This window comes from Eulemur rufifrons, chromosome 16, assembly GCF_041146395.1.
Source record: "Eulemur rufifrons isolate Redbay chromosome 16, OSU_ERuf_1, whole genome shotgun sequence".
NCBI lineage: Eukaryota > Metazoa > Chordata > Mammalia > Primates > Lemuridae > Eulemur > Eulemur rufifrons.
This window is the reverse complement of record NC_090998.1, coordinates 39,725,491-39,743,510: the sequence shown is the minus strand read 5'-3', so window position 1 is coordinate 39,743,510 and position 18,020 is coordinate 39,725,491. Positions and strand designations below refer to the sequence as shown.

Sequence of the window (18,020 nt, the reverse complement as noted above, 5' to 3'; positions counted from 1 at the left end):
GCAGAGGTGGGAGGATCACTTGAGGTCAGGAATTCGAGACCCCGTCTCTACTAAAATTAGCCGGGCGTGGTGATGTGCACCTATAGTCTCAGCTACTCAGGAGGCTGAGGCAGGAGGATTCCTTGAGCCCTGGAGTTTGAGGTTGCTGTGAGCTAGGCTGACGCCATGATACTCCAGCCCGGGCAACAGAGCAAGACTCTCAAAAAAAAAAAAATGAAAGAAAGAAAGAAATGCAAATTCCAAAATTCCAATCTGAACCAGTGACTTTGCTGCTACATTTACACTAAATTGACCACTTTGATTCTTGCTTGTCTCAGTTATAGGGATTTTTGTACAAGATGCACCTTGTTTTCCATCTTCATGGTGTTTTCTGTTGGGAGACATCTAAAGTGTTTTAGTAGTGCATACTTTTGCTTTGCAAATTGGTGCCAAATCCCTGTTTGCCATTGTTTTTCCTGTAGCAATGTTAACTGGACTAATCTTTAGTTAGTATGTTCTTTTGCTGAAACTGTTGCATCTTGGGATTTTTTGTTGCTTTGCTATGTGTACAGATTTTAATCTTTTATAGTTGGCAGCAGTAGTAAATAGTGATTAAAGAATCACCAAAATGTTCAGTAAACCATGCTATAAACAGGTGTGCTGTCATCCAGGACTTGTTCCATTTATAGAGCACAGGCAGGGTATATTTAGCATACTTTTTAAGGCCCCTGGGATTTTCAGAATGATAAATGAGCATTGGCTTCAACTTAAAGTCACCAGCTCCATCAGCCCGTAGCAAGAGTCAGGCTGTCCTTTGAAGGTTTAAAGGCAGGCATTGACTTTGTTCTAGCTATGAAAGTCCCAGCTGGCATCTTCTTCCAATAGAAGGCTGTTTTGTCTTTGGTGAAAATCTGTTGTTTAGTGCAGCCACCTTCATCAATAGTCTCAGCTAGATCTTCGGGATAACTTGCTGCAGGTTCTATATGAGCACCTGCTGTTTCACCTTGCCGTTTTATTTCATGGAGAGGAGATGGCTTCTTTCCTTAAACCTCACGAACCAACCTACATTAGCTTCAAATTTTTCTCCTGCAGCTTCCTAACCTCTCTCAGCCTTCATAGAATAGAAGAGAGTTGGGGCCTTGCTCTGGATTAGGTTTTGGCTTAAGGGAATGTTATAGCTGGTTTGGTCTTCTATCCAAACTACTAAAACTTTCTTCATATCAACCAACAACAAGGCTGTTTCACTTTCTTATTATTTGTGTGTTCACTGGAGTAGCACTTTTCATTTCCTTCAAGAAATTTTCCTTTGCATTTGCAATCTGGCTGTCTGGCGCAAGAGGCTTAGCTGTTGGTCTGTCTTGGTTTTTGACATGCCTTCTTCACAAAGCTTAATCGTTTCTAGCTTTTGACTGAGAGTGAGAGACAGGGGACCCTTCCTTTCGCTTGAATACTCAGAGGCCATTGTAGGGTTATTGATTGGCCTAACTTTGATATTGTGGTGTCCTGGGGAATAGGGAGGCCTGAGGAGGAGAGAGATGGGGGAACGGCAGGTCAGTGGACAGTCAGAACACACATGTTTATCAATTTGGCACCCTAGAACTATTACAATAGTCACATCAAAGATCACTGATCACAGATCACCGTAACATATATAATAATAAATAAAAATTATGAAATATTGCAAAAATTGTCAAAATGGGACACAGAGACATGAAGTGAGCGCATGCTGTTGGAAAAATAGCATTGATAGACTTGCTCGATACAACGTTGCCACAAAACCTTCAGTTTGTGAAAAATGCATATCTGTGAAGTGCAGTAAAGCAAAGCATAATAAAACGAGGTATACCTGTATTTGTTTTATGTGTTTAGCTGCTTTGATGTTGGTGGCATAAATATTTACAATTCTTATATCTTCTTGATGAATTGACCTTTTCTCATTATGTAATGACCTTCTTTGTCTCTTGTGGCAGCTTTTGATTTAAAGTCTATTTTGTATGATGTAAGTATAGCCACTCTTGCTCTCTTTTGGATGGAATGTCTTTTTCAATGCCTTCATTTTCAGTCTCTGTGTGTCCTTAAGCTAAAGTGAGTTTCTTGTAGGCAGCACACATGGACGTTCCCTGGTTTGCAATGACTCAACTGAAAATTTTTAACTTTATCATGATGTGAAAGGGACATGCATTCAGTAGAAATGTACTTCGAATTTTGAATTTTGATCTTTTCCTGGGTTAGCAATACGCCGCAGTGTGATACTCTGTGGTGATGCTGGGTAGAGGCAGCAACCATTCTGTTTTCACTTTCAGTACAGCATTTAGTAAATTACTGGAGCTGCTCAACACTTTATTATAAAATAGGGTTTGTGTTGGATGATTTTGCCCAATTGTAGGCTAATGTAAGTGTTCTGAGCTCGTTGAAGGTAGGCTAGGCTAAACCATAATGTTCAGTAGGTTAGATGTATTAAATGCATTTTCGAGTTATGGTATTTTCAACTTATGATGGGTTTTTCAGGATGTAACCACATTGAAAGTCACAAAGCATTTGTAATTGGATCCTTTTTTATTTATGATATTAAACTACTCTATGTCTTTTGATTGGAGAATTTAATCCATTTATATTTAGGGTAATTATCCATAGGTAAGGACTTACCATTGCCATTTTGTTAATTGTTTTCTGACTGTCCTATTATTTCCTTCTTCGTCCTGTGGTCTTCCTTTGTGATTTGATGACATTTTGTGTTGGTATGGTTTGATTCCTTTCTCTTGATCTCTTGTGCTCTACTACAAGTTTTTCCTTTGTGATTACCATGATATTTACCTGAAACATCTTATAGTCATAACATCCTAATATCAGATGGTAGCAGCATAACTTCAGTTACATACAAGAAGTATACTTTTACTCCTCCTTCCTCTCACATATTAGGTTATTAATGTTACAATTTATACCTTTTTAAATATGGTGTATCCACTGAAAAACTATTGTAGTTAGTTATTTTTAATACATCTGTCTTTTAACTTTTAGACTAGAGTTGAAAGTGATTTATGTAACATTATTACAATATTACAAAATTCTGAATCTGTCTATATATTTACATTTACTGGTGAGTTTCATATGTTCATATGTTTTATGTTGTTAATTAGTGTCCTTTTATTCCAGCTTGAAGAACTCCCTTTGACATTTCTTGTTAGGCAGGTTTAGTGGTGATGACATTTATGAGCCTTTTTTTGTTTGGGAAAGTCTTTGTCCCTCTTTGTTTCTGAAGTACAATGTTGTTGTTGCTGGGATTAGTATTCTTGGTTGCTGGGTTTTTCCCCTCTTTCAACATTTTCAAATATTTATGCATCATTTAACCATAGGGATATGTTCTCAGAAGTGTTTCATCAGGCAGTTTTGTTGTGTGAACAACATAGAGTACACTTACACAAACCGGGATAGCATAGACTACTGTACACCTATATGGTATAGCCTATTGCTCCTAGGCTACAAACCTGTACAGCATGTTACTGTCCTGAATACTGTGGGGAGTAGTAACACAATGGTTAGTGTTTGTTTATCTAAACATACAATAAAAATAGAATATCATAACATTATGGGCATATCATTGTATACACAGTCCATCAGTGGCCAAAATTTTTTTTGTTTCTTTGTTTTGTTTTGTTTTGTTTTTCAGACAGAGTCTCACTCTGTTGCCTGAGCTAGAGTGCCGTGGCGTCAGCCCTAGCTCACAGCAACCTCAAACTCCTGGGCTCTAGCGATCTTTCTGCCTCAGCCTCCTGAGTAGCTGGGACTACAGGCATGCGCCACCATGCCTGGCTAATTTTTTCTATATATTTTTAGTTGTCCAGCTAATTTCTTTCCATTTTTAGTAGAAACGGGGTCTTGCTCTTGCTTAGGCTGGTCTTGAACTCCTGACCTCAAGCAATCTTCCTGCCTTCGCCTCCCAGAGTGCTAGGATTACAGGCTTGAGTCACTGCACCCAGCCTACTTTTATTAGTATTATTGTTGTTATTATTTTCAGACAGAGTCTCGCTCTGTTGCCCAGGCTAGAGTGTCGTGGCATCAGCTTAGCTCACAGCAACCTCAAACTCCTGGGCTCAAGTGATCCTGCCTCAACCTCCCAAGTAGCTGGGACTACAGGCATGCGCCACTATGCCTGGCTAATTTTTTCTATATATTTTTAGTTGTCCAGATAATTTCTTTCTATTTTTTTGGTAGAGATGGGGTCTCGCTCTTGCTCAGGCTGGTCTCAAACTCCTGAGCTCAAACGATCCACCTGCCTCAGCCTCCCAGAGTGCTAGGATTACAGGCGTGAGCCACCGTGCCTGGCCAGTGGCCAAAATGTTATGTAGCACATGACTATATAGCATCCTACTTTCTCCTGACCTACAAAGTTTCTTCTGAGAAATCTGCTGTTATTCTTATTGGGGGGTGGGTCCCTTGTATATGGTGAATTGTTTTTCCCTCGCTCCTTTCAAAATTCTCTCTTTAGCCTTGGTACAGTGGCTCATGCCACTGGCATTACATGCCTGTAATCCTAGCACTTAGGGAGGCCAAGGCAGGAGGATCACTTGAGGGTAGGAGTTCAGGACTAGCCTGGGCAGCATAATGAGATCCATCTCTACAAAAAATAAATAAATAAAAAGTAATTTTTTTTTTTTTTCCAGACAGAGTCTCACTCTGTTACCCAGGCTAGAGTACCATGGCATCACCCTAGCTCACAGCAACCTCAAACTCCTGGACTCAAGCGATCCTCCTGCCTCAGCCTTCCAAGTAGCTGGAACTATGGGTGTGTGCCACCAGGCCCAGCTAATTTTTTTTCTATTTTTTTAGTAGAGACAGGGTTTTGCTCTTGCTCAGGCTGATCTCAAACTCCTGACCTCAAGTGATCCTCCCACCTCTGCCTCCCAAAGTACTAGGATTACAGGTGTGAGCCACTGCACCCACCTAAAATTTTTTTTAAAAGTTAGCTGGGTGTGGTGGCATGCACCTGTAGTCCTAGTGACTTAGAAGGCTGAGGAGGGAGGATCACTTAAGCACAGGAGTTCAAGGCTGCAGTGACCTATGATCATACCATTGCACTCCAGCCTGGATGTCGGTGCAAGACCCTGTCTCAAAAAAAAAGTTTTTTTTGTCTTTTTGTCTTTGGATTCAATCTTTTTGGGCTTCTTGAATCTTGATGTTCATTTGTCTCCCCAAATATGGGAAGTTTTCAGTCACTATTTCTAAAAGTAGAATTTCTACCTCTATCTCTTCTGGTACCTCCATTATTTGTACATTGGTTCACTTGATAATGTCGTATGTGTCCCATAGGCTTTTTCACTCCTTTTATTCTTTTTTTCATTTTTGTTCCTCTGACTGGATGATTTTAAATGACCTGTCTTTGAGTTCATGCATTTTTTCTTCTGCTAGATTGAGTCTGCTTTGAGTCTGCTCTTGAAGCTCTCTGTTGGATTTTTTAGTTCCATCATTATGTTCTTCAACTCTGGGTTTTCTGTGGTGTTTTTGTTTTGTTTTGTTTTGTTTTTCAATTGTTTCTCTTTTTTTTGTTGAACACCTCTTTTTTTTTTTTTTTTTTTTGAGACAGAGCCTGGCTCTGTTGCCCAGGCTAGAGTGCGGTGGTGTCAGCTTAGCTCACAGCAACCTCAAACTCCTGGGCTCAAGGGACCCTCCTGCCTCAGCCTCCCAAGTAACTGAGACTACAGGCATGTGTCACCAGGCCTGGCTAATTTCTTTCTATTTTTAGTAGAGATGGGGTCTCGCTCTTGCTCAGGCTGGTCTCGAACTCCTGACCTCAAGTGATCCTCCCTCCTCGGCCTCCCAGAGTGCTAGGATTACAGGTGTGAGCCACCACGCCCGGCCGAACATCTCTTTTTTTATGTATTGTTTTCCTAATTTCATTTAGTTGTCTGTGTTTTCTTGTAGTTCACTGAACTTTTTAAAGAGGATTATACTGAATACTTTGTCAGTTATTTGATAGATATTCATGGCTTTAGAGTCAGTTATTGGAGCTTTATTAGTTTCCTTTGGGTAGTGTCATGTTTCCCTGATTCTTTGTGATCCTTGTGCCCTTGTGTTGATGTCTGCATATTTGAGGAAGTGGTCACCACTTCCAGCCTTTACAGGTTTGCTTTTTCAGGGACAGACTTCACCAGTCAGTCCAGCCTGGGGTTCTTGATGGACCAACTGGTATCATCTGTAGGTAGCTGGAGCTTGCTACTTGGGTATGTAATCAGGGAAGGATATTGTCTATGCTCTACAGTAAGATGGGGCTGCTGTCTGGGCTCCACAATTGCCTCTGGTCTGGTAGGGTCCAGGCCGTGATCGCCAGCAGAGTTGGTGCTGCTGCCTGGGCTCTGCAGTTGGGTGTAGTCACTGGTGGGTTTCCTGCCAGGGTGGGGTTGCTAGCTGTATTCCACCATGGGGCAGGATCACTGACCAAGCTTCACACTGGGAGAGGTCTCAGAGTGCATCCCACAGTGGATGTAGTGGCAAACTGGGCTCTGCAATTGGATGGGGTTGCTGCCTGTGCTCTCTGGTGGGGCAGGGTTGCTGGTCAGGCTTCATGGTTGAGTGGATCCTGTAGTTGGGTGTGGCCACATGCTGCATTCTATGATCAGTCAGGGTCATTGGCTGTGCTCTATGGTTGGGCAGGGCCTTAAGCTGTGCTTCAGAGTGAGATGGGGTCTCTGACTGGGTTCCTTGTTTGGTCAAGGCAGAGCCTTAGACTGTGTTCATAGTGAGACAGGAGCTCACGCTCGGCTCTTTTTTTGTTCAGGGTCACAGGATATGACCTGCAATTAGGTAAGGGCCACAGATTGGGTTCTGCAGCTAAGCCAGGCCCTCTGGCTGGAGACCTCAGCCTGGCAGAGCTGCTTACTGTGCTCCCTAGCCAGATGGAGCTGCTGGATCGGCTGTCAGGTGGGTGGAGCTGCTATCTCTGGGTTCAGTGGTCAGTCAAGGCTTCCAACAGGCATGCAATGTCACTGCCAAGATCTGTGCACTGGTTGCTCTAGGCCCTGCCCCCCTTTTTTGTTTCTACCTGTCCCCCAGTAGTCTAGGCCTGCCAATTTCTCCAGTGTTCCCCATAAGGCATGACTGGGAAGTGCCTTAGAACGCTGGGGAAGGTGGTTGTCTGCCATCAGCTCTCTTTTTCCCCTTGGAGAAACTGTAGGCCCAGGGGCTCCCTCTTTGTTTGTGCTGGTACTGTTCTGGTGTAGGAGTGTCATGGTAAAAGTGACATTGCTTTTCTTACCTTTTCAATGTGACTTTTCTCAGGTTTTATGCTCCAGGGGATTGATTCAGCCTCACCCCTGGGTTCTGGGATTTGCACAGGAGCATTCTTGTCTGTGGATATTTGTTAAACAGTGTCACAGTGTCTGTAAGGGGAAGTAGAGCTGGGAACCTGCTATTCTGCCGCCTTGCTGATGCCACCGAGCAGCTATAACTTAACTGAAATCGGTTTTCAGTGATCCAGAACAATGACAGTTTCTTTCTATGCATGAACCCAATGGTGCTTATTGTCCATTAATGGACTGAAATCACCATATTTCAGAAATATTTACTACTCATTTCCCATCTTTATTTCTTAGAAGAGCTAAGGTTTATTTGAACTCACACATCTTTGCTTACCCCCACGGCTCCTTGCCTGTTTTCTCTTTTTGCTTGACCAAGGTGTTAAATGTGTCTGTCATAACCAAAGTATATTACTATTTGGTATTTATCTTATATTTGTAACCTGAAGTTCAGCAACCTAGATGTTATTTTCACATGTTGATTCCTCTAGAGTGAATGGTGTTGAGCATATTTCTGTGTGTTTTCTGGATGATTATATATATTTTTGTGCAGTGTCTGTTTAAATCTTTTGTTTCTAAATTGAGTTGTCTACATATTATGTTGAAAGTGTTCTTTATGTATTCTGAGTATAAGTTCTTTATCAGTACACATAAATGTGTATGTGTATCCATATGTATGTATGTATGTATGCATGTATGTATGAATATTTGCTCCTAGTGCCTAGCTTACCTTTTCTTTTGATGAAGTCCAAATTATAATGTTTTTAAGTTCATGATTTTTTTTGTTGGCTTAAGAAATCTCTGCCTATTCCAAGCTTGCAATGAATTTCTTCCATATCTTCTTCTATAAGTTGTATAGTTTTAGCATTTTTGCTTAGGCCTATGATTCATTTCAAGTTATTTCTTATATAGGGTGTGAGATAAAGTATGAGGTTAGTATTTTTCCTTATAGATATCTAGTTGTTCCACACAATTTGTTGAAAGGACTATTTTTTATAATTAAATTGTCTCAGTATTTTTGTTAAAAATCAATTGGTCATATATCTGTGGTTCCATTCTGGGATTTCTGTTCTTTTTTATTGATACATATGTCTATCTATATGCCAGTACCACACTGTTTTGCTTACTGTGGGTTTATAGCAAATCTTAAAATCAGGTTCTTTAAGTCTTCTAGCTTTATTCTTTCTCAAAATTGCTTTGACTCTTCTAGGCACTTTGCATTATTATATAAATTCTAGAGAGAATTGTCAATGTCTGCAAGAAACTTGCTGGTAGCCGGGCATTGTGGCTCATGCCTGTAGTCTCAGCTACTCAGGAGGCTGGGCACAAGGTGATCTCTTGTGCCTAGGAGTTGGAGAACTGTCTGGTCAACATAGTGCGACCCTTCTAAAAAACATCAACAAAAAGCACCTGCTGGGATTTTGATTGGAATTGCTTTGAACTGTAGATTAATAGGGAGAGAATTTATAACTTAATAACACTGAGTTTTTCAATCCATAAACATGGTGTATTTCTATGTCTGTATCTTCCTTAGTTACCTTTTTAGTTTAGTTTTCTTTTTTTTTTATTTATTTTTTATATTTTAATCCCTGTTTAACAGAAGAGAAGGATTAGTTTAGTTTTCTACTTCAGCAAGATCTACAGGTTTCTCTTGTAACTTTCAGTTGGTAGGTTTTGTATATATTTTGTGAAATTTATGATTGAGTAATTCCTATTAGAGGCCGGAGGATCCCTTGAGCCCAATGACACCACTGCACCCTATCCAGGGTGACAGAGTGAGACTCTGTCTCAAAAAAAAAGAAAAGTTTAGTGGAAGAGCTATAAGGCCAGGGGGCTATGTCTAGAGAATGGGACTTCTGAGTTTAAAATTTCATATGTGGCACTTTGGAGGTGACAAGATTCTTAAACAAGTGCTTGGTGTGTCTATTTTCCTCCTGAAATAGTATGTTTATTTGTAGGTGCAGTTTTCTAGGGAGAGGACCTATACCTTTCATCAGATTCTCAAGGCTGTCTAAACCCCTCCCCCATGAAAGTTAAGGATTGGTGCTAGATGGCACCATTTTTACCTCATGCTCACGTTTTCAGGCATCCTGTTATCTAAGTGCTGTGTGACCATAAGGCAAATGTTTCTTTATAAAATTTTATTTAGGAGCTCAGAGTGCTTTAAATTCTGCCCAGAATACAAAGGGGAAAAAATAGACATCATAGCAAAAGTGTGGCCTGACAGGTGAACAGTCCTTCTTTTCACTTAAAAAATTTGGGCAGATGGAGTTGCATGCACTGGCAAGCAACTTGGTGTACAGCATCATTTGTATTTATAAATATATAAATGTATATATGTTTGGTCGGTTGGTTGTTTTTTTTTTTTTTTTTTTTTTGAGACAGGGTCTTTCCCTGTCACCCGGGGCTGGAGTGCAGTGGCATGATCGTAGCTCACTGCAGCCTCAAACACCTGGGCTCAAGTGACCTTCCTGCCTCAGCCTCCTGAGTACCTAGGACCACAGGCACCCAGCTAATTCTTTAATTTTTTGTAGAGATAGGGGTCTCACTATGTTGCCCAGGCTAGTCTCAAACTCCTGGCCTCACATGATCCTCCCGCCTCCCAAAATGTGGGGATTACAAGTGTGGGCCACCATAGCCTAGCCTAGATATTTGTGTTAATATTGCAGCCTCTACTTTTTAAATAAGGTTTTTAGATTTCTTTAAGCTTTAGTGGATAATAAGATCAAAAGGGCTCTTCCTCTGAGATTCAATTTCATACTCCCCCATCACCTGAGAGGTGAGACAGAAATTGAACTGGGTGCTGCTTCTACAGTCCTAATATCAGCTGTTTAGTTTGACAGGTATTATATAATGGGAGACAAAATTAGAGGGATTTAGAAAACCACGTTTGTGTCTGCAAGCACTCAGCGTGCAGATTATTTGTAGCAATAGAGGCGAGTACATCTCATGAGAGTGCCAAACTTTTTGTTAGGTACGAAAATGAGAGCTTTGCCAAACTATATTTTATGGGAAATTCCTTTAAAATATACCAGATCTTCAGAAAACATTGTAGTGTGTAATAATCAGATGATTGGAATTTCATGACTATAGAAGTAAAATTTCTCTTCTGATAGAAAAATAAATCTCATTCTGCTCTTCTCTCAGTTGCTTAAGAAGGCAGGCCTTGACCGGGGGGCAAGACTGTGTGAAGAAGCTGCAGTGCCCAACAGTCACAGCTCTATGGTTTGCAAAGCACCTTTGGTGTTTGTCTCATTCCATCCACGTAACAATCCTAGGGGACGGAGGTGGTGTTACCCTCTTTGACTAAGTCAATAAGATACAAGTAAGATGCATTGTTGAGATTTGGATTCAGATATTCTGACTGTAAACCCCATGCTTTTCCACTGGACCACAAAGCTGTGAAAATGTTGAGAAGTCACTAGACAGACTGCCCTAAATACAGAGATGAGCGGCTTAAATTCCATTTTATGAGGAGTAGGTGCCTTCATAATTTTGAGTTGTGGGAACGGGCAAATTATTAATAAACTGTTGCTTAAGAAAGCTTGTCCTTATTCTGGAAATTATGAGTAGGGACACAGGGGTGGTGAAGGGGTGGCAGCGTGGAGACCACACTGGAGCATTTTCAGGCATGAGAGGCTGTGGCTTGGTTTAGATCGGATATTGGTGCCTGTCTAGGAAACCACTTCTTTACACCCGAGGAACGTTGTTCGCTGAGCTTCTGTTTTTGCTGTGCTATGTCAGGGGGATGAATTGGGTGAAGCAGGGCAAAGAAGGTTGAATCACTTGCAGAAGGAGTGTTTTTCTACTATTATACCAGACTTTGTGTCTTCCCCTCACTTTAGAGCTACTTCCCTGTCTTATCCTTTGAGTAATCAGGCAATAACTGGCAAGTTCCTACATGAATGGTTAGGGATTCCAGCCGTCCCCAGCCAAGCTGTACATATGGTCATCCAGGCATTAGTTCTCAAACCAAGATGATGGTGCTAGCTGTGCAAATGGAGTGGAAGGGACGAGCTGAGAGCTATGGAGAAGAAGAGGCAGGACTTAATCCACAAACACTTTTTGAGCCCCTTCTATGTAGTAAGCACCGTGTTTGACACGTAGAAGAAAGAAAGAAGACATTGGCGATGTGAAGCCACACCCCTCGGTATCAGTGAGTGCTAAGAGGTTTCTCAAAGAGGAAGCTTCTTGAAGTGGCCAGAGAATGCTTTGTAGAAGGGGCATCACTTTCTCTGGTCCTTAAATAATAAAGAAATAATCATAGGTCATGGGGAAGTTGGCAAGTGTTGCGTACTTAGGGAAGGAGACTGTACGTTCTGTTTTTGATGTGTTAAATTCTAAATGTCAAAGGACCAGCAAACGTATGAGGTTTAGGAATCTTCCTCACACAGGTGGTGGTTCACACGCTAAGAGTAGAGGAAGGGCTCAAGGGATTGAACTCGGCACAACAGAGCAAGTGAGTCTCATGGGACCATTCACTGTGAGATGGTGGAGGAAGGAGGACATAGAAATATGGAGGTTTTACATTCAGAGATGACCTTGAGAAGCAGCGCAGCACAGGCGGGAGGCCTGGGTTTCTGATCCGGGCTGACTGCATGGGAACACCGGTGTGGCCTCTCACCGTGTGTCCCTGCGCAGGTGGTGTAACCTCCACAAATCTGTCTTCTCATTTGTCAGATGGAGATAATTATCCCTGCCTTGTAGAGAGTTAGGAGTACTATATGAAATCATTGTTTTAAAAGTTAGTGCCTGGCAAAAAAAAAAAAAAAGGAATTTAATAAATGGAAATTTAGCTATTAGAGTCACGGACTAAAAGAATCACTCCAAGGAGAAGGTTGATATCGGTGTCAGATACATCTTAAAGATTGAGAAGGATGAACCATTAATATTATGTTGCTTTTTACTTTTAAGAATGGTAAATTCTGAATGATGATTTTCCTAGTTAATATGTATGTTTCATGTAGTTCTTTACAGGTTCCCAGACAGTTTCTTTTAGAAACAAAATCCTATCTTGCACATCGGCCAGTCTGTTATTTCCGTTGCTCTCTGTTAACGTGACCTCTGCCCCGATCTCTGTTGCTGGGGCTAAACAGTGGTTCCACAGTTCAACAGGGAATTCTTGTGATTCTTTAGTGTAGCCTGAGCTTTGGTTTTAAATATCGACATACTTGAAACAAACTGGACAGTTTGGTTTTTTGTTTTTGTTGACATTGGTTTGCTAGGATTCATTACTTTCTCGGTTGCTTTAACAGATAAACATGAATTTCAGTTATGTTAAGTTCAGTGTTTTCCAGAGCGACACCAAAGGGAAAGGCTCATGTTAGGGTCAAGAGTACACAAGGAACTCTTATGCAATGTTTGCTTCACTTTCTATTCACGTATGAAATATGTAGGGAGTCAGAAGAAACAATTCAGAGATTAGAACAGGTGGGAACAAAATGTTTTAAAACATAAATATAAGACATTTCAATGTGTCTTGTTTTGTTAACCATTAAAATAAGTGTTGGGCCCATCGTCACGGGGTCTTAGCAAGGTTTGGGAAGAAGTTGATGAAATAGTAGCCATCCCAGAATCTGCCCTTCGGGCTCTGGTACGCGGCCCTGCCTGCCTTCTTTCAACTCCTCGAGCATACCGTGTTTCCTCCTTTCACGTGGCTGTGGCACAAGCTGTTGTGCGGAAATATTCTTTATTCATCCTTTGGAATTCAGCTCAGATGTCACTTCCTCAAAGAAGCCTCCAACCTCCTCCCTCTGGGTAGGACAGATCACATTATCCTGGCACCCCGTGCTTCCTCCTTAGAAACAACATTGGTCACAGTTGTGCGCCCCAAGAGGGCAAGGACGTGTCTAGTTTATTCAGGGCTCTAAGCCAAGCACCAAGAGCAGAGCACCCAATAGACACTCAATAATGTCTACTGGGTGCTGGGTGTTGAATGAAATCAACATTTATTAAGTGCCAAGTGCATCACTTTGTTCACTCCTCACCATAACCCTTTAAGTAGACATTATCCCCATTTGCGGATGAGGAAACTGACAATAGAACTTGACCAAGGTCACAGAATCAACTTTGATGCCAAAGCCTGTGTTTTCTTTTGTTTTTTATTTTCCTTGTTGCATGCAGTTACAGTGTTGAAAAGCCAGTGTTTGAAGCATTGTACTATGTGATTTCCCCCAGGAAAGCAGAGGGGCTGATCAGAGTCCAGTGGGCTTGTATTGGGCATTTGTGGTGTGGCTTCCCGGCATCCATTCCAAACTGTTTTCCCAGTCACACGCTCTGTTTTCATTTGGAGGATATACAATTCTCCTTGTCTCAGTCCACATGGGACAAGTTTTGGGTGTGCTCAGCCCCAGGGATGAAGCTCTGTGACCTACACTTGAGCCAATCAGCATAATCCACCCCTCTCATCTAACCATAATGATTGGTTCAGGGATGGGCTCCTGACCCAGTATTGTCAGTCAGAGCCAGTTGAGACTCAGTCCAGGACCTCAGCTGGAGGTTTTGCATAAGTGGCTTGCTCTTTCTAACTGGCCTTGGGCCCTGGAAGTGCGAAGGTTGGAACTGTTTCCACCAGCTTACTAATTGGAGCAGACAGAGAGAGGGCAGACCTGACCCTAGCCTACAGTTTGTCTGGCTTCTGATAACACAATCTGAGCCCTGCTCAAGCTGTGCCTGAGGCTTTCTAGCCCCTATGCTTTTCACTAATTTGAGTGAGTAATGTCCTTTTTCTGCTTAAGCCTGTTGGGATTGGGAGTTCTATCGCTTGCAAAGGATTCTTAACCAGTACGGGACGTAAAAGACTTTGGACATATTTTGCCTTTTTTGTGTGTTTCCCTTTTGCACAGGCTGAAGTCCTTTCCTCTGGCTCCTAGAATGATTGTAAATGCGTGTTCTGGGCCCAAGGAGGAAAGCAGTAAGAAGATAATATGGCAGCATGGATTGCTGAAGCAGATTTTGTGGTTTTGGGAGTCAGGGCTTCTAAGACTTGCTCAGTAAATTGTGGAATGGTTGTAACAAGCTTCATTTATTGATCAGGCGCTGTGGCTCGTGCTTGTGCTCCCAGCACTTTGGGAGGCTGAGGAGGGAGGATGGCTTGAGGCCAGGAGTTGGAGATCGGCCTGGGCAACATAGTGAGACCCTGTCTCTACAAAAAATTAAAAAATTAGCCAGATGCAGTGGCCCACACCTGTAGTCCTAGCTATCAGGAGGCTGAGGCAGGAGGATCACTTGAGCCTGTCACGTCCAGCCTCTTGGTGGACTGTTGTCCTGGTTCTTTGGCTCCTTGCTTGGAAAATTCACAAGCAGGGCCGGTGTGACGGAGTGACCACAGACAGGAAGCAATTCCACATAAACAGCTTTTATTACAGAAAAGAAGGGAGCTAGACAAAGCAAGAGTACATTTGAGAGAGGAACGGGTCAGTCTCCATGAGTGGAGAAAGACGTTAAGGACTCCCAGGTGGTTTCCTCTTATTGGCCTGGTCCGGGGGAGGACTTACAGGGAGTGTGGGATGTTACCAGATGATTGATATATGTGATTGTCAGCTGTTCTGCATTTTCCTGCAGTCCTTTCCCCTAATTGTTGCCACCCCCTTCTCCGCCCCCTGCTAACCACCTTCCTAGCCTGTATCTGCCACCTGCAGCTTTGGTCGCTGCCTAACAGACCTCATGAGTTTGAGGCTACAGAGGTATGATCTTTCCACTCTACTCCAGCCTGGGTGACGGAGTGAGACAAGGTCCCCTAAAAAAAAAATTTAAAAATCATTTATTTATTTCTCTGCATCTCAGTTTTCTCTATAGGAAGTGAGGATAATGTTTGCCATTCCACTTAGACAAGAGGGAATTGATAGGAATGTGTTCAGTACTTTGTACCTCAGTGTGGTCTTCCCACGTGATGGTGATATTTCACCACGTCAACCTGTGGCTTTTCACATTTGTCGATCATTAGGCTGACCTGACCAATAGGGAGGTGGGCAGATAAAGGCGTCTCCTGCTTTGGGGAGACTTCAGAGGAAGGAGATTCATGTTCCAGGGCTCAGGGGGCCTTAGATGAGCATCCAGCCTCACTGCATCAATAATTTTCATGTTCAAGAGATAGTTAGAATAGTAAACTTCCTCTCTTTCTGCTATGTGGATTTCACAAATGGGGTGTTTGGACTTGACCTTTTCAAAACCCATTCTGATCCTTCCAAGATGGCTTTCGCTTAAATCTATTAACTGTGTTTATAGTTACCAGGCTGTCGAAAGAAAAAGCTGTACGTCCAAACAGCTAAATTTTCCACAGTGAAGGAAAGGCCTACCGGAGACATTACCAAAAAGGAAACCAAGCCAGTAAAGATATAAACTGTTTGTTTCCGTTCCTAACATGAATGTGAATTTATTGCTTCATTTGACATTTAAAATAGAGCTTTTGCAAAATCACCTCAGAAAATATACATTTGCAAAGTATTGCTGAAAATCCTAGTCTTAAACCCACTGACAGAATTCCCTAAACCTTGTTTTCAAAGGCATTTATGATGATTTTCACAGTTTCCATAGTTGCAAAGAACAAAGAAATCATCTTGGAACAGGAGTGGAATTTGATCAGAATAATCCAAAAAAGACATGTCTGCTTCTTTTTTTTTTTTTTTTTTTGAGACAGAGTCTCACTCTGTTGCCCAGGCTAGAGTGAGTGCCGTGGCGTCAGCCTAGCTCACAGCAACCTCAAACTCCTGAGCTCAAGCGATCCTCCTGTCTCAGCCTCCCGAGTAGCTGGGACTACAGGCATGCACCACCATGCCCGGCTAATTTTTTCTATATATATTTTTAGATGTCCATATAATTTCTTTCTATTTTTAGTAGAGGTGGGGTCTCGCTCATTGCTCAGGCTGGTCTCGAACTCCTGAGCTCAAACGATCCGCCCACCTCGGCCTCCCAGAGTGCTAGGATTACAGGCGTGAGCCACCGCGCCCGGCCCATGTCTGCTTCTTTACAGACTCACAGATTGCTTGATTTTTAGGGGCTCCTACATGATACACCTACTTATACAGGGCTTTCCTAATCACAGTGGACCCTTTCCTGCCTTGCAGTCTACTGTGTTCAGCAAAGTGTGTGCTAGATAATAAGGATAATGAGCCCAAGAACCTAAACTGCCTTAAGTTTTAAACTGGCAAGTACGGTCTGTATTTTCGGAACTGAGGACTGGAATGCAGAAAATAAGCTTTGGTGGGATACTGGACTAAAAAACGTAAAACTGGGCAGAACTAGGTGTGGCAGCCTGGTCCATATAATTTCTTTCTATTTTTAGTAGAGACGGGGTCTCGCTCTTGCTCAGGCTGGTCTCGAACTCCTGAGCTCAAACCGTCCACCCGCTTCGGCCTCCCAGAGTGCTAGGATTACCCAGTAGTAGCTCCCACCTGATTAGAAATGTAGACCTAAAGAGTAACTAGAAGATGCCTTTGAAGTGAAAAGCACAGGCTTCCCCTCCAATGCTGTCAATACATTTTAGAAGAGTTTCTTTTTTTTTCCCCCATAATCAAAACTTTATTGAAAACTGACACCAAAATAGGAGATCACTGTTATATACCTTACAAAATCAAATGTAATTATTTTGGTAGATTAACTAGAATTACTGAATTTATGATAAGGCTTTCTGTGAGATAACACAAATTCAGGAAATTGTGTAGATCATTAGTGTTGCTTTCTTTTAAATGAACACCCTTCTGTGGATCTGGCTTGTCCTCCTGCAGGCTGGCACAACACTGTTGAACACCCTATACAAAGAACCACTATCTGAGCATGGCTGAAAACTGTGGTAATCTGGTAGCAACCTGGACATTTTACATCCATAAAATAAGAGTTTGGACTTTGAACTATCCGTTTCTTTTTGTTTTTTCTTTTCCTCTTCCAAGGAGGGATGAAGTAAATCTCTAGCCAAAGGCATCTTGACCCTTTCTCAAGCCCAGCTGGTCCAGACCTCTCAGACGACACTCCTCGAACAGTTTCTTTTTATTAACATTCAAGGTTATCAAGTGAATCTGAATGATACTCAGGCAATATAAATAGGAAAAGAGAAATGCATTATGTTAATTGCTATCTAAACATTACCAACTAATTCCTTATGAGATCTTGTCAATGGATAAACTAGGGCCTCTTTCAAGAAAGAACAACCAACGTCCCTCAGTGTTGCTCAGTCTGTAAAAATCATAGTCATCTGCCCCTTGAGTGTTAGCTAGTAATGATCCCTAAGGAAATTAATAGGTAGGAAACTCATGCTTACTTTCAGTTAAATCCTGAAGTTAGGTTAATGCAAAATAGCAACAAAAACACTTGGTTTTGGCTGATTGGATGTGAAAAGGATAAGAAAATAATTATTTCTCTTTTGCTAAATGGATTCTCCTAAGTTCAAGGGAAATGTGAGTTGATTAATAGCAGATACTAATTCTGTCAACTTTTTATTTTGCTTCATTCTCTTCATTTTCTTTTATTCCTTTTAATTCATTTTATAGATGAGTCATCATAAAGTTTATCCCAGGTTGGTTTCCCTCTTGTACCCAGCCCGCTTTCCCATCACTCTCCTCACAGTTAATTCAGAGCGCGCACAAAATACAAACTTGTAGCACGAGCTTCAAGAAGATAAGGTTTAGAAAGTAAGTTATAATCCTGGGAAAAAGTCACATTATAAATTTCTAAATAAAAAGTAAAAGTAAGCTATATCTGAACCATAGTTCTCTCTTGGCATAGTAAATGAAGTATTGATATCAAATTAATTCTTTT

The 18,020-nt window shown here is 41.7% G+C and overlaps 1 pseudogene; it reads right to left on the bottom strand.

Annotated features, from left to right (window-relative positions):
• Positions 1–16,838: 16,838 nt before the first annotated feature.
• LOC138397009 (small ribosomal subunit protein eS27-like pseudogene) lies at positions 16,839–17,187 on the bottom strand (annotated as a pseudogene).
• Between the last annotated feature and the right edge of the window lie 833 nt (positions 17,188–18,020).